Below are 14,535 nucleotides of genomic sequence, written 5' to 3' on the forward strand. Positions count from 1 at the left end.
ACTCTCAGTCGTAAAGGAGACACAACGAGTTGTGTAGGTTCTGTAGATTTATTAACAGCTGGAACAACGGTGACAATATCTCTCAGCACAGTGTAAGAAAGAACAAGTGCAAGACTGGTAAAGAACAACAATACGTGTGCGCAGCCCTACTTATATAGTTAATGGACATACGAGAATATTCGGGAAACATCGACACTAATCTGGTTAGATCTACACAGTTCCGTCTGCCGTCTACGCTTACGTCATGAGTGACTGCGCACTAGATCAAAGTAAGTTCCATAATGTTCTTTATCCTTCCATTCGATTCCAGTGGTATCTAGCGATCTCCACAACATAAATAAACTTGATTGGTATGTTCTCTTTGTATACAGTTGTTCATTCTCGGAATTATGGTTTATTGTGACAAAATCACGAAGATTTGGCTCTGTAATACATTGTTTTGCTGAGCTAATGTATTGTTGGGTTACTTTCCGTTTATCTTCATTGCTTTACACCCAATGTTGAACACTACCTTATGATCTACAATGCTTCTACATAATGCGCTTCATGTAAAAAAAACCTTATATGTTCTACCATTAATGTTTTTATGTAACCTTTTTTTTTCCTAGTCATAGTTATATAGTAAAATAGTTTAGTCCCTCTTTAGGGCGAGGCCCAGATGCCAAAAAGCATATCTATGCTTATTCTTGTCACCCTCGAAATATAAAGATTTGTCATTGTCATTGTGTGTGTGTCTCTCTCTCTCTCTCTCTCTCTCTCTCTCTCTCTCTCTCTCTCTCTCTCTCTCTCTCTCTCTCTCTCCCTCTCTCTCTCTCTCACTCTCTCTATCTCACTCTCTCTCTCTCACTCTCTCTCTGTTTCTGTCTCTCTCTCTCTCTCTTTCTCTCTCTCTTCTCTCACTCTTTATCTCTCTCTCTCTCACTCTTTCTCTCTCTCTCTCTCTCTCTCTCTCTCTCTCTCTCTCTCTCTCTCTCTCTCTCTCTCTCTCTCTCTCTCTCTCTCTCGCCTGTTACATGCCAGGTTGAAGAAGTTTTGTGGCACGCAACCATTTTTTCCCACAGAAATATCAAGGGCTCTTCTTGCTTTGTCTCGTTTTCTCCGGACGAAATCACCCTATTGAACTGTATCTCCTCTCTTTGTTTGCATCTAAGCACAACCTTAAACGTTTCTTGGACAAAGTAATCTCACACAAAGAGATGAACAGCAACAAATGTAACGACAAGGGGTTCTTAAAGCTCCTGTACTTTCGTCTACTTTTCTTCTCGTCGTCGAATATTTTTCTCGCCCGGACCTTAAAAGTACAGTACCCCAATGTTCTAATTATGTAACCCATCTTGTCAGCCACCATAGATCTGTCCTGGCTTTTACATGGGGTAACAACTGCAGCTGCTTTCGAATTGATCATATACCAACATTCAAAATATGGCTGCATTCTGTGCATATTTAGGGCATCTTTGTTAAAGGCACAGTCTGCCTCAAATGGTTTACAGAATAATTTAAATCTTCTCCCGAAAAAAGCTGTTCTAACCTTATGGAACACACTTGCAATAGCATTTAACAACATTAAATGACACAGTTCGTTTTAATGGCTATTTAGCTTGCGTAAACCACACACCAGATTTCGTGGTTTATTTTACCCCTGAACCATCGTGAACCCGTGTCACGCACTTACCTTTTTTTGACAATTTCGTCGCCAGTTTCTGTTTGTGATTTCAATGCGACTCGCTGTGTCTGCAATAGCGCGTAATTGTGTACCTCTGAATCTAAAATGCAACAAACGACTGCGAGTCACACGAACTTATCGGCGGCGGTTGCCTTCGTCTGCTTGGGGAACGACGACCTTGAGTGACAAGCTTCCGGGCTACCTTTTTTAAAACTTTTGGTTTTTTTTTTTTTTTTTTTGACGTGGCCATTATAATTATAAAAGAGGTTATTCCTTATAATACGTTTTCTAGTTAGTGATGATGTTGTGTTTTATTTGTTTGTTTGTTTGTGTATTTGTTTTCTTTTATTGCTTACTAAATATCACTGCGTGAGCTGTTCCTGCGTGCACTTTCTTTGTGCGAGTGTTTGTGTGTGTGATTTAGCTATGTATTGTGTTAGCTTAAAGCCCCACTCCGCCTCACATGAGGTTTACAGAACGATGACATCTTTCACTAAGACAGCAATACTAACCTTATGGGACTCACTCACAATAGCATTCAACAACATTAAATGACAAATTACAGATCATTTCAAATCCTCTTTAGCTCGCGTAAACCACACACCCGTTCTCGTGGTTTATTCAACCCCAGATCCACTTTTTCGAAAAAGGAAATTTAGTCGTTTGCGCTTTCAATCCTACTCTATATTTGCAAAAGCATGTTATTGTGCACTCCTGAATCTAAACAAGAAATTCCTCCGAGGTAGGAAAAACACCCCCGTCCTTACCATTCTCACTGCCACCAACTGAGAAGGTTATTTCCCTTTGACCATTAATATGTCCCTCTATAAGTCCTTGTAGAATCTTAATCCACCAATAACTCCCTAACCGTGTGTTTGACTGGTCCCAATTTTTGTAAGGACCGTCTCAGGAATGTATAGAACCTGTTCACCAAGTTTGGTGACGATCGGTCCATTCATTCTTGAGATCTATATGCGAACACAAACACACAAACAAACACATCGACCGAATCCTATACACACCCCTATACCGGGGGTGTAAATACAATTCCAGCACAAAGTTATAACTAGGGCGCTCATAGCACCCCATAACAAATGACTGATCGTTACACAAAACAGAGTGGCGGCATCTTCAAAGAAACTGTAGCGGCTTGCGGGAAATTCGTCTGCTTTGGCAATGGTAAGATCCAGCTCATTTGATGTGATAGTCGCCCTGTTGCGGAAGTACGTTTGTAAGCCCAATACTATGGCATTCCGTTTGTCAAATAATTATTTGGATACTTTTTCATGTTTTTTTCACCAGTTTTAGCTAAATAATCATTATTTAGAAGCTCATGTGCTAAATAAGTAATTGTTTATAAACAATGTAAAACAATTCTAAATAATTTTTTATTTACGTAAACCATTCATTATTTACCTAAACAATTCATTGTTTACGTAAATAATTCATTGTTTACGTAAATAATGATTTATTTACGTAAACAATATATTATTTAGATTTATATTACATTGTTTATAAACAATCAGCAATGTTTCTAAATAAATCATTATTTACGTAAACAATGAATTATTTACGTAAATAATTCATTGTTTACGTAAATAATGATTTATTTACGTAAACAATATATTATTTAGACTTATAATACATTGTTTATAAACAATGAGCAATGTTTCTAAATAAATCATTATTTACGTAAACAATGAATTATTTACGTAAACAATTCATTGTTTACGTAAACAATGAATTGTTTAGCCAAGACATTTTCCATTATTTAGGGGTTTCTAGGATTCGCTTCTGAACTAAGTTTTATGTCTTTCAGTGATTACTATAATTGAATACAAGGTCTCTCCACACACTCTTATCTTAAAATAGCTGTTGTTTGGATATTATTTTGTTTATTTTACAAGCCGAGTACGAAAATAACTGATCTCAAACACAGTCAAAGGTCAAGGTCAATTAAGGGTTTTCTCTGCCGGGAGTGTTTAGTGTTTGCATTTTCTTGCTTGGAGTTGTTGAAACACAGTATTTTCCCCTTATGTTCTCTGTTCTGTTTATGTCCCAACAACATGCCTGTCTTTCCATTTCTCTTCCTTTCATCGTTTCATTTCAAAGAGAAAAGTAAAAACAGCTGTGAACCGTTGAAAAACGGGAAACAATGCCTCCTGGAGTGACTTCCCTTGCCTTGAAAGCAAGATGGAGAAACAGCGACCGGGCAAGAAGCGAACATATTCTGAGCGATTGTTACCAGAGGAGAGGCGGCGATACCATCAGAAGATTTTGGAGAGTGATGGGAATGATCCGTATGACATTCCAACCAGGTGCTGGTCAGCAAATCCGGACGATCTGCCAGAGCTGAGTTACATCAACATCGTAAATTATTTTGTGCTTGGCAAGAACTGAGAAGAGTGCATGTTGCTGAAAGCTTACAAACGTTTGGATTCCTACCGACCTTTTGTCTCTGGCTGGGTGAGGGATGTCAAGCGCTACAGCCCTGATGGCTGTCAAAACTCTGTCATTTCTGCAAAGGTAAGAATGTGCTTTCAGTTTATAAATATAATAATGAATGAACGTGAGTGTTCTCTGTCTTGTGTTGCAGATTTCACTTGTAAGTTGCAGTTCAGGATATTGTGTTGAGGCTTTGTCTTTAATATATTCTTCGCTTTAGTTTGTATTCTGGACTACGACAAAAGCTGTAGATAGTCTTGAATATATTTATATTTTGAAATAGCTTGCAAAATATTATATTTATATATTATAATGAGCTTCATGTTCATATTCAGTTAAAAATCTGTTGTTTACTTTTCATTGTTAATGTTGTAAAGCACATTGACATTATGTGCGTCTTAGAGTTATATATTCATTCGATTGACCTAGCTGAATGCTGATTTGTGCGATCTTCAATTTATGTTTCAGGTTCTTCATTCACAACGCCTTAATGAACCAGCACTTTCTCCTTGGACCATCGCCACTTTTGATGGCAACATACTGTCAGCACACTGTACCTGCATGGCCGGAGTTGGAGAAACCTGCATGGCCGGAGTTGGAGAAACCTGCACACACGTCCCTTCACCTTCAAGGAGTCAGCTGTTGAGTGTGTGTGACAGACCGCCATTTCTGTTTGGAATCTAACAGTGAGGGGATGCTTTGTCTGCGCAAGGACCACCCATACTTAAAAGTTAAATAGTCAAGTACCGGTACAGTGCCAGATTGTTATGACCAGTTCCTCCTACTGCGATTTCATGGTGTGGACTACTGTGGATAAAGTTATTGTCTGAGTATTGCCTGACTGTGATTTTTGGGCAATGTGTGTGGAGAAAGCTTTGAAAGTGTTCAGACTCGCAGTTTTTCCAGAGCTAGTTGGAAACTGGCTGGACAGAGAAGCTGAGCCTCTACAAGCAGTGGATGTGAACCAGGAGCAGCTGCAAACACAAGCCGTGAAACGCAGCAAGAAACAGTGACAATGCCAGACTCGCTTGCTCATGTGTGTGGGAAAACAAACATCATGTATGACTGTACACACAGAAAGTGGCCAGTAGTAAAGTTGTAAAGAGGGAGAGAAAAGAGGGCATGTAATGTTTTAAATCACAGTTCACACTCACAGAGAAGTCATTGTTCCATTCTTGTTTCATTTTATTCTTAAAGTAAAATCATGCACAGATGTAGGCATACATTTTGTTTAGGATCACTGACCACAATACAAAATCAAGTGCTACAAGTATAAATTATGATGCATACAGGACATTATTTTGTGATTGTTTTACATCCACTGCTGTGAATAACAAAGAATCATGAGCAGTTTGATTATCAACTTATTCAGCCAGGTATATTGTTCATTCTCCTTGTTCAATGTTTCCAGTGACACGGATTGGCTGCTTGATTTAGGGAACAAATAAGAGTGTGTGGTCCAGCGTAGTTCTGCATCAGTACAGTCAAGTAATACAGTGTTTAAATTGGCAGTGGAACTGAAAGTTAGTTTCTATTATCAACTAGTTCTGTTTTGATGACAACAAAATTGAACACACTTATTTCTGCAAAAAAGCGCACAGGTCTATTTATCATAATGAATAGTTAATGACTCACATGCCCACAGTATGTTATTTCAATTTTGAACATTTAGTGAAAGTGTTCTTCTCTTCACTTTGGCTTGATACCTGCAATACTGGTAGTGGTATGTTCAGTGTTGCTTGAAGTTGCATGTTATTGGTAGTTTAAATGTGTGCTCGCATTTCAAGTGTAGGCCATTTAATTTTGCAATGCTCCTGATCTTGTTTCCTGTGTAGAGCTATTTTGAGGTTAATCAGCATAATTCAACCTTTGTCAGTTGTGTCAATACATGTCACATTTATGCAAAATGATTTCAAAGTGTATGTTAATGTGGTGTGTGTGTGTGTGTGTGTGTGTGATAGAAAGAGTGAAATCTGCTCTTGAAATGGAAGGAAATAGCAGCAGGTCAGATCATATACACATGATACATGTATGTGTATTCAAATTCAAGATTCCATCCAGTGAAAACATAACAGAAAAACTGTTGCTACTGCTCATGTGAGACACCTGCATCAGAATTAGATACAATACACCACAGTTTAATTAACACATTCTTTAAACAATGCCTTTATCTTCAAATTCAAGATTCCGTCCAGTGAAAACATAATAACAGAAAGACTATTGCTACTGCTCATGAGAGACATCAGAATCAGATACAAGACACCACAGTTCAGGGGTGTTGCTAGACATTTTTATGTTGGGACATTTGGCCAAAACTGTCAGAATGCTTTAGGACATTTTGAAAAAATTTCGGCCATTATTTTGGCTCATCGAAAGTCACCGCAACATTGAAGCACAAGAGGTAATCATTGTCTTAGGAACACAGAACATATGTTGCATACTGCAACTGAAACAATCAGCTTTGTTGATTTAAGTAAAACACAAAGACACCAATTCTTTAAAACTTTTTCAAACCTTTAACTTTAATGTTTTGAAAGTAAAACAATAAAACTCTTCCAATCTTGACAAGCCTTTCAGTTGGAAATATGACTGGTAAAACACCAATAAAACATAAACACACTCTGACACCGTCACATAACATTGTGATTTTATCCATTGTTTTGAAGGTTTCCTGATACACGAGCACATCTATGGATCTTGCATGGTCTTTGCTAGCGAGGTGGTCAGTTAATGCTGAAATTTTGGCAACCTCCCCTGGTGAAAATATTTTTACATCCACCGTTCTTGCACAGTTTGCAAAACATGGACCCACCCTCATAGCTAAGCCATGGGTGTAGGCCTAGGGTGAGCCAATTTGCTTGAAAACCACGATTTGGATGTCGCTTTTCAATCTCAGCAGATGTCGATACGCCGGTGAATGTGACTGTCCTCTGCTAAGCTTGTGTCGTCTGCTTCCATTGACTCGACAACACTACCCCTATCACTCACACTGTCCACGTTCGCGGTGTTGCTGTTATTTTTTTCAGAAGCACCTACCTTGGCGAAGGGTAGCACACCGTGGCCACTGATCAATTGAGTTTTTTTCTTCTTTTTTGGTTGCGACATGATGTTCGGCGAACGCAAACGCTGAGCCTGAGCGGTCCGCAGAAAGTGTGGTTTCCCTTGTCGAAACCACTCTGGCAGCTATAGTTTTTGTCAATGGCTTGCGCTCAAAACACTGATGTTTCGTTCTTGGTATTCACGAAGAAAATAAACGCCAGTCAGTTGTCTAAGTACATCGGCAGCAGTTTTATCAATCAATCAATCAATGACGCTTATATCGCGCATATTCCGTGGGTACAGTTCTAGGCGCTCTGCAGTAATGCCGTGTGAGATGAAATTTTATACGGCCAGTAATTGCAGCCATTTCGGCGCATATTTACCTTTCACGGCCTATTATTCCAAGTCACACGGGTATAGGTAGACAATTATTAACCGGCTGTGCCAGGAAAGACCCTTTTGTCAATCGTGGGATCTTTAACGTGCACACCCAATGTAGTGTACACGGGGGGGGGGGGGGGGAGTTCGGACACCGAAGAGAGTCTGCACACAAAGTTGACTCTGAAATAAATTTCCGCCGAACCTGGGATCGAACTCACGCTGACAGAGGCCAACTGAATGCAAATCCAGCGCGCTACAAACTGAGCTATATCCCCGCCCAAAAGCCTGACCAATAAAAAACCCGGACAAACCTTGGCCGATTCAGACGAATACTCTTCGGACATTTGGCCGATAAGTACATGAAAGTTTCGGCCAAAGTAAAAAAAAAATCGGCGATTCGGCGAAGGGCCGATCCAAACGACACCTCTGGAGTTTAATTAACATATTCTTTAGTCTAAACAATGCCTTCAGTTTGAACACTAGGCTGTGCAAACATTGACAAGCCCAGATGATAAAGTGACTATTTTGTCCAGTGTTACCACTTCTTCCTCTTCCCTTGCAAACAAAAGATCAGTCAGAATATCAGAGTTCAAAATTGTGTACTTTCCCCAAAGAATACCGATAACTCGCTCAACATAAATTCTCAGATTAGCTAGTTTGCGTGTTGACTATCTCATAAGCTGTAAGCTGACTCTTCTTTCTTGTAAAGGCAGGGATTTTCACTTGTGCACCTCTCATAGCCACTAGTTTGTTTGTTTGTTTGTTTATTTGTTGCTTAACGTCCAGCCGACTACGCAGAGCCATATCAGGACGAGGAAGGGGGGGATGAAGGGAGCCACTTGTCAAGCGATTCCTGTTTACAAATGCACTAACCCATTACTTGTGTCCCAGCAGGCTTTAGTAAAACTAAATTAATACCTACTGGAAGATTACCAGTTTCCAGTATGTTAAAATAGGCTTAACCTATCTACTGCTGGACTTACATCAGAACACTAACAGATTAAACTATACATGAATCGCGAGACAAGCGGCAAGAGAAGAGATTTTTGGAAAAAATACAGGTGAATGAGCAAGAAGGCAGAAAAAAGAAAAGAATTCATGAAGAAAAAGAGAGCATGACAGGAAAGAGGAACCAAAAATCTACCTAACAGCAAACTAGAAAGCTCCTGCGGTTCCAAAAACAGGAGGGGCCTTTAATTTCATAACCGCAGTGCCCCACTGCGGGAATAGCCACTAGTTCATTAATGTCAAATCCCCTGTCGGCCAAAATGACAACATTTTGTACAATATTGTCTAGATACCCACTATTTGCAGTGATGTGCTTGTCACTTGAAAGCCCACCCCACCCTTTAGAAATATGGCCTTGAGGTGTAATTGATATTAGGTATTTAATTTATGGTGCACAAAATTGGTATTACTATCGTTAACAGTTATACAGGGTTTTAAAACTATCGTTAACTGTTATACTTATATATAGAGTTTCAAAACTATCGTTATCTGTTATATATAGTTTCAAAACTATCGTTAACTGTTAAATAGAGTTTTGAAACTATCGTTAACTGTTATATAGAGTTTTGAAACTATCGTTATCTGTTATATAGAGTTTCAAAACTATCGTTAACTGTTAAATAGAGTTTCGAAACTATCGTTAACTGTTATTTAGAGTTATAATATATCAATAGCGCGTTTGTGCGCGCTATTGCTAAAACTATGAATAACAGATAACGAGGGTTTCGCAAAACGGCGGCATGGTGCGCGCAAGTGATATTACTATCGTTAACTGTTATATAGAGTTTCTAAAAATAGCGATGGCGTGGTCGGATGTTTTGATGCCGGCAAAATGGCTGCTGAACGTTTCGTTCGAGCAGAGACATGTCTCTGGTTCGAGCGAATTTGCACTAAATTACTACAACATGATTTAGTAGATCAGGGATCGCGTTTACGCACGATTTTTGCGTATTTGACGCATTTTAAAAGTCGTTGGCGCGTTTTTTTCGCCGCGCCGCGTAAGCCATACGCAAAAATATTGTAACTTTTTCTTGTCTTCACGCAGCGCTTCTGCTCTGACTTAATAATCACCCGATCCTGAAACTGACTATAGGGCTCGAGAAGTGACGACACACATGAAATCTGCGCGTCAAAACTAAAGTCTGTTTCTTTTTGCATCGAAGTATCGCAAACGAACGTAACGAGGGTATTACCAGATAATGTCTTGTCGGATAATGAAACAGACATTAGCTGCTCTCCCATCTCGCGCTTCCAAAAGGCGGAAAGTGTGTCTAGTCGTATTAGAGCGGGAAACAAACTCGCAAGGCCCGAAGGTTGGAGACAGCAGGGGTGTTATTCGACAGGCGTGCGCGGAGTTCGACAGGAAAACTCGCCGTATTTAGGTAAGGAGTGTCTTTAAGTCTTTCGTGCGTGTTTTGTTTGTGTCTGTACGTGTGTTCGTAGTACATGTACGCAAAAATATTGGTCCGTGACGCGTTTTTTTTGTTTCGTTGCGTATGACTTACGCGTTTTTTAAAAAGCTAGCGCGATCCCTGGTAGATCATATTCAACTAACTGTCGTCTGATAAGTCCATCATTTCGCTGCTTCGTTTAATCAAGTAATCAAATCTTCGTTACAGCTAGGACGCTTCCTGTTTTCACAGAAATATTGGTCAGTGTCAGTTCTAGCTACCGCGCTGTGTGCGGGTCAGTTTGTACACATACGGCTGGCATGCATGCAGTGGGCAACGGTACACGATGCGAAAGCATGCAGTGTTTTCCAAAACGCGCCTTGGGGGATGTCACTCGGGAAACACGTTGTTTTGTGTTTGTTTTGAAAAAACCCCACTGTTTTGTGTAATGCGTCATGGTCTTTTCCGCGAATATTCAGTAGGCCTACCGTCTTCAAACCGCACACGTGGAAAACGGTACGGCCGAAAGTACAAATGATAAAGCTAATATTAAACAAACTCAACAATGATTTGAGAAGACGACAACAGAAGAACGGTCACTAACTAAATAATGTTGTAGTTTTTTAAATTATGTTTCTAGTTAAAATGTACATTTCGTAGCAAAAAGACAGTTTTGCAATGGCATTTCAGGGTTTTCCCATTTGGGAACGATACCAACGCGCTTTTGATAAAACTATCGTTAGCTGTTATATAGAGTTTCTGAAACTCTATATAACAGATAACGATAGTTTCGAAACTCTACATAACAGTTAACGATAGTAATATCAATTTGGCGCACCATATTAATTGCAGTGATGTACATTTTAGTCGGTCTCCGGTCTCTGACCGATCCAATTTCCCCAGGACCTATAGCTTTAACCCCAGCAGGACACAGGTCCGATTAACCTACAGAAGAAGTGGTCAAGGGTCCGATCGTTTTTGACAATGAAGCGGACATGCGGACTGTTCAATTTTCAAGAGGAAAGCTTGTTTCGGTTTTGCCAAGCGAAAGTAAACACTGCGTGAGGAAAGCTGGTTTCGGTTTTGCCAAGCGAAAGTATGCACTGCGTGTGACCAGTTTGTTGAGTGAACGAGGCACCATATGGGATCTGATTCTTTGAATTAATTTATCCTCAAGTTGGATCAAGAAGAAAAAAAGAAAACCGAACCCATATGGTGCCTCGAGTGCATTCATTGGCTCAGCAATAAATCATTGAGAGAGGATTCAGTGCACAGAACTTGGTGTGCACGGCTCGAAGAAACCGATTGTGTGTCAAAACCCAGGACATGATCCTGAAAGCAAAACTTGAGGGACCCGCAGAACGGTCAGATGCCTACCTGAAAAACATTGTCGACAGATGGGCAGTGAAAAAAAACCGACAACTGTTCAAATAACTTTGAAATGTGATTCAATCCTTTGAGTATCTAGTCATGACAGTCGCGGAAGGTGGAAGAATTTAAACTGAAAAATCTTTTTAAATGCGGTTTTACGAGTCGTGTTTTTGTCCTATTAAAATTGCAATCTCAGGACACTGTGTCCTATTGATTTTCAGTCTTCAGGACAATTGTCCTAAAGGCTGCTAGAAAAATGTACATCACTGAATTGTATTGTTGTGCTTGTAGTTAGACCAGGTGAGTGCACTAGCGCTATAGCATCAACACTGGAGGGTCTCTCAATGAATATATTTCAAAACAGTCAATAATGGACACTACTCTGTTCCATGGACAGGGAAGGAACTGTGGCGGTATACTTGTCTTTATACTTTGCCTGTCTGGCCAGAAAACAAGTGGCTGCAGTCTGTGGTAGTGGTACATGATATGCACAGTCTCGTGAAAAACTTTGCTGGCAGATGTTCTTGACACAGAAAAGATGTATGCCAGGTGTTGCAGAGGTGTGTTAAGGCGTATATATGCATGAATGAGAGCTTGAAACTGTGTCAGTGCTCTGCGCGAGTGTGTTGGCAAATGCGATGCAAGAAAATCGGGGATATAGCTCAGTTGGTAGCGTGCTGGATTTGTATTTAGTTGGCCGTTGTCAGCGCGAGTTCGATCCCAGGTTCGGCGGAAATTTATTTCAGAGTCAACTTTGTGTGCAGACTCTCTTCGGTGTCCGAACTCCCCCCCCCCCCCCCCCCCCCTTGTACACTACATTGGGTGTGCACGTTAAAGATCCCACGATTGACAAAAGGGTCTTTCCTGGCAAAATTGCTTAGCCACATTTAATAATTGTCTACCTATACCCGTGTGACTTGGAATAATAGGCCGTGAAAGGTAAATATGCGCCGAAATGGCTGCAATCTACTGGCCGTATAAAATTTCATCTCACACGGCATCACTGCAGAGCGCATAGAACTGTACCCATGGAATATGCGCGATATAAGCCTCATTGATTGATTGATTGATTGATTGAAAATCAAATAATGTAACAAGTGTGAAGAAATTAGAAATCCCAGTAAAATATCGTACAGTATCGTCATTGTCCCTCAAAGATTCAAGTGTCATTTTTTTCTTGGCAAGTTCGTCTTTAAGTTCCCGAGTTTCTAGCACCAGCCTGTTAAGTTCATCCCGTAGCTGCTTTTCTTCATCTTTAGAAATACAGGCAAAATTGTCATAGGTTTCAGTCTGGCAATAAGTACCGCCACAGTCACCTCTCTCGGGAAGAGGAGCAGCCAGTTCTGCTGTATCCGAAGTACCTTCACCGTCGCCATCACCAGCATCCTCTGCTAAATTAGGGTGAGAAGGACAAGGAGTTGACTCACTCCCCACAAGCTTCTTCCTCTCCTTCAGTCCTTGAGTCTCTGGTACTGTCCTTGTTGGCTGTCAGGCTGTGTCCCTGCACCATACCCAAGTTTCAAAGTAGGTGTCCAGCTCGGACTGTTTACTTCCCACAGATGGTTGCCCTGCAGAAAAAATCAAAGGCAAATGTATTGTAAATTATGGATTGGGAGTTATTTTAAAAATAAGTCGCCCAAACAAAATGAATGAGTAAATCTCGACACAGATCTACCCTTTAAAACTGAACTATGAAGTTGTATCAACAATGACCATTTAGTGTTCAAATAAATTCTGATTATCAAATCCAAGTATTTCACACATATGGCATTCTCACAAGTCATGGTTTTGGGCAACCATGATAAGTTGTTACACTGAGAGTAAGTGTAAGACTGACTCACTCAGTCATAGACTGCACTCGGTGCAGGACTGACCGACTGTCCGCACACTACCATTACAACACAGCTTGCATAAAACACAGACTAACCAAGGCAGGTGAACAAAAGCATGAGTACTTACCATTGACAAAATGATCAGAGCACACGTAATAATCTCCTAGCTGTTGATTCAAAGTTGAAATTCTTCAGCTGAAGCTGTGCCAACCATTCTCGCCGGCGTCGTGCAGTCAAATCCCTTGTCTCTTTGCCCTTTCCGTTGACAACAAAGAAAAGAATCTTCTGTCCCTATCTCTATCTTGTCTGTTATGGCAATGTTTAACACTACAACTAGAGACCATGTCGATAAATGCGAGAGATTCAGAGTGCAGATTTCGCGTGTTGCCTTCTCCACACCGTATAGAGTAGGCTAGGGCAAAATCGGTCAAGATTCACTTCCGGGAGCACGCACGGGCAGACGCTTGGTAAGTTTTTTCCTGTTTTCTCAAAGTAAACCCCGTTTTACACACTGTGCTGCACCCGAGCGTTTGTAGACAGATGTCAGGTAACGTCTGCTATAATTTTATGATGGCTGATGCTGTATTTGTGGCAAAAACTTGCAATGAAATCGTCAGTCGGGAGCTAAAGTCCGGATGCGGACCAGATTTGGATGGCTACGGTCAAGATTGTTTACTTTTTAGGACCATTTTCGTCTGTTTTCTCATTATATTTTGCACTCTGGCATATTCACGCATTAAACCCAACACTCTTCTCGCTTTTTGCATCAATAGAGAATCTATGTCTGCTTTAGATCTCCGTACTTGGGCATCAGCATTCACTTTATTCATTGCACTATGTATTGAAGGCTAAAGTCCATCTCATTTCAGCCCAGAACAGCTAAAGGGCTAAAGTCCAGAACAAAAAGAGAAAGACGTCTTTGTGTTTGATTTATGCATGCTATAAGCCCAGTTTGATTGATGTGCAATGTATGACATACTCTTGAGAAAACACAGCAATGTCTTTGCATTGTACTACTACTACTACTACTACTACTACTACTACTACTACTACTACTACTACTACTACTACTACTACAAGAAGAAGAAAAAAAGAAGAAGAAACAGAAGAAGAAACAGAAGAAGAAACAGAAGAATTAATAGCATTTATAAAGCGCATTTCTGTATACCTCAATGTGCTGATGGGGGTCTTCACCCTTTGAACTCTTGGCTTGATGTTGAAATGCCAAAACATTGCTTTCACTATAGCATGGGTATAACTATTTTAAGAATGTGTTGTTCCTTGTTCCAGCTGATGGACATCAGATGCTACTACTGCGAGGGCAAATTTGACTCAATCAGAGTCGTCAAAGAACACCTGGAGTCAAATCATTCAGATAAACAGCCCAAATTTCGTCAATTGACCA

The 14,535-nt window shown here is 40.3% G+C and overlaps 1 long non-coding RNA gene across 1 annotated transcript; it reads left to right on the top strand.

Annotated features, from left to right (window-relative positions):
- The first annotated feature begins 3,296 nt into the window (after positions 1-3,296).
- LOC138962165 (uncharacterized) lies at positions 3,297-6,018 on the top strand. The gene is made up of 2 exons (XR_011454423.1): positions 3,297-4,189; positions 4,577-6,018. It is a non-coding gene; the product is annotated as an uncharacterized lncRNA (long non-coding RNA).
- Positions 6,019-14,535: the final 8,517 nt, after the last annotated feature.

This window comes from Littorina saxatilis, linkage group LG3, assembly GCF_037325665.1.
Source record: "Littorina saxatilis isolate snail1 linkage group LG3, US_GU_Lsax_2.0, whole genome shotgun sequence".
Classification (NCBI taxonomy): domain Eukaryota; kingdom Metazoa; phylum Mollusca; class Gastropoda; order Littorinimorpha; family Littorinidae; genus Littorina; species Littorina saxatilis.